The sequence below is a fragment of the Mastomys coucha genome, chromosome X (genome assembly GCF_008632895.1).
Source record: "Mastomys coucha isolate ucsf_1 chromosome X, UCSF_Mcou_1, whole genome shotgun sequence".
In the NCBI taxonomy this organism is placed as follows: domain Eukaryota; kingdom Metazoa; phylum Chordata; class Mammalia; order Rodentia; family Muridae; genus Mastomys; species Mastomys coucha.
The window spans coordinates 8,133,430-8,136,210 of NC_045030.1; positions in this window are offsets into that span (position 1 = coordinate 8,133,430).

A 2,781-nucleotide genomic window follows, 5' to 3' on the forward strand; every position below is an offset into this window, starting at 1 on the left:
GAAGAGAGTGAAGACTCCCAAGGTAATGGGCCAGTAAATATCTTCAGCAAAATTATAGAAGAAAACTTATAAAATTATAAAAATTATAGAAGAAAACCAACAGAAAGAGATGCCCATGAACATACAAGAAGCCTAAAGAACTCCAAATAGACTGGACCAGAAAAGAAATTCCTCCTGTCACATAATAATCAAAACACCAAATGCACTAAACAAAGAAAGAATTTTGAAAGTGGTAAAGGAAAAAGGTCAGGTAACATATAAAGGCAGGCCTATCAGAATTACGGCAGACTTCTCACCAGAAACTATGAAAGCTAGAAGATCCTGGGCAGATGTCATACATACCCAAAGAGAACACAAATGCCAGCCCAGACTACTATATCCAACAAAACTCTCAATTACCATACATGGAGAAAACAAGATATTCCATGATAAAACCAAATTTACACAATATTTTTCCACAAATCCAGCCCTATAAAGAATAATAGATGAAAAATACCAACATAAGGAGCAAACCTATACTCTAGAAGAAGCAAGAAAGTTTTTTTTTGTTTTGTTTTTTGTTTTGGTTTTTCAAGACAGGGTTTCTCTGTACAGCCCTGGCTGTCCTAGAACTCACTCTGTAGACCAGACTGGCCTCGAACTCAGAAATCTGCCTGCCTCTGCCTCCCAAGTGCTGGGATTAAAGACATGCACCACCACCACTGCCCAGCAGAAAGTAACCTTTCAGCAAACCCACACAAACATAATTCCACCTTTAACAACAAGAGCCAAGATTTTAAGCTCTACTAAAAACAAACAAACAAACAAATAAACAAACAAAAAGACTTTATCTATTTATGTTAATTTAAAAAACTAGTAGTGATGTATTAATTTACAATATACAGTTAATATGTTTGGAGCTATTTAAAAATTATATTGAGAAAAATATGTATTTTCAGTGGACAAGCATCTACACGAGACTGTTCAATTGATTGTTGTTTTATATCAAACAACTTTTGTAATACTCATTTTTATTGTTACAGTATTTTATAAATTTTAAAGAATATGACAAACTAAAAAAAATGAAAGGTATGGTAGGTATTGAAGGGGGCATCTCTGGGAGGAGTTGGGGTACAAAAGGGAAACAAGAATGTGATGTAGTTCTATTTACTTAAAATATGTTTTAAATGTTAACAAATTCAGATAAATTGAAATCATGTATCTTTTCTTATCATAATGCAATAAAACTTAAAAAAAAAAGTGAAGCATCTAGTCAGTTCTTTGGGTCTTTTCCCAGAGCTGCATGTTTCACATCACGCGATCAGTAAACTGTGGCTAAGCTTTCAATGGCTAAATTCAGCCTTGGTAACGTCCTCAAGAATCCCTTACCTCCACTAGTTGGAATACTTTACCTAAATGACAAAAAAACAAAAGCCAAAACTAAAACCAAAGAGCCATATTTGCCCATCAAGCTACTGCTTAAACCATTGGCTTTTGGTATGACTGAATATTTCCTCTTGGCATCATGTCTAAATGATTCTGAAGAGCTTATTTGTCTGCTATGGAAGAAAATAATTACGTTAATCAAATCCCCAATCCAGAGAGAAACCAAATAAAGTGAGTTCTTGGAAAGCCTCAAGTTAAAGGATGCCCTAAAAATCCAAATTGTTCTTTATTGCACCATGGGCTTAGCTCTACCTCCTATTAAAGGGAAGAATAACCCTTCCCTAGAAACTTTCAAAATCTAATTTTATTTTTTCATTGAATTTATTTTTTGCAGATACAGAAAACAAAAACGGTCCATATTTATGAGATAACAGATGATGATGTTTCAATATGTGCATAAATTGCATAGTGTTTAAATCAGGTTAAACACATTTATCTCCAGAAATGTTTATCATTTATTTATGGTGAAAATACTGAAAAATCCCTTTTTCTGGGTTGTTGAGATGGCTCAGCAGTAAAGATACTTGCTGTGCTAAGTATGCCAACTTGAAGTCAACCCCTGGAATCAATGTAAACACGGAAGGAGAAAAGCTGTTCTCTGGCATCCACACATGTGGAACTCCCCATAATGCACTTATACATGATGATGTTGTTGGTAATGTTGATGATATATAAGTCTCTTTTTCTAATTTAAAAAATAATGAAGAGTGAATTATTGTTATCTATACTCATCCAACTATAACATAATACATTGGCAAATGTATATAACATAATACATTTGGTCCCTTCTCTGCTTCAGTTCTGCCTTATGTTTCTGTAGTAATCTGAACACAATATTTATTATACTTCTCCTCCCATTGTGATAAAATTATTTTTTTCCACTAGACTATGGTAGAAACCAATGTGAACTGCTCAAATTCACCAGCAGCAGGAAGGGTGGTGAACCCCTTGAAGGACTGCTTCTGTTAGAGAGAGTCCTCTTGTACTAGGTCATGTGCCACAGAGTTCCTCCTCTCTCTTCTGTTCCTTCCTAGAAGCTCACAATCTATGGCTGGTCAGGCTGGAGGTTTTGGACTGATCCATGTTTGGATGGGCAGTTCTTGCCCCAGAGCCCTCCACAGACCTGTGTAGTACCCAGCAAATTCTCCTTTGTTCCAGTCCCACACTCCTTCACACTCATCTTACAGATACTGCTTGAAAATTCTATTCCATGGTCTGCTTTTGGAAAATCCAGCCTAGAGCACAGGCTCTGAGTTCCTGGTTTCATTTGTCTTTGTGTTCATGACCCTTAGAACCTTCTAAGTTTATAGTGTGTGCTTGATTAATGCTGGTGGAACTGAATAGAGTGTTATGGAC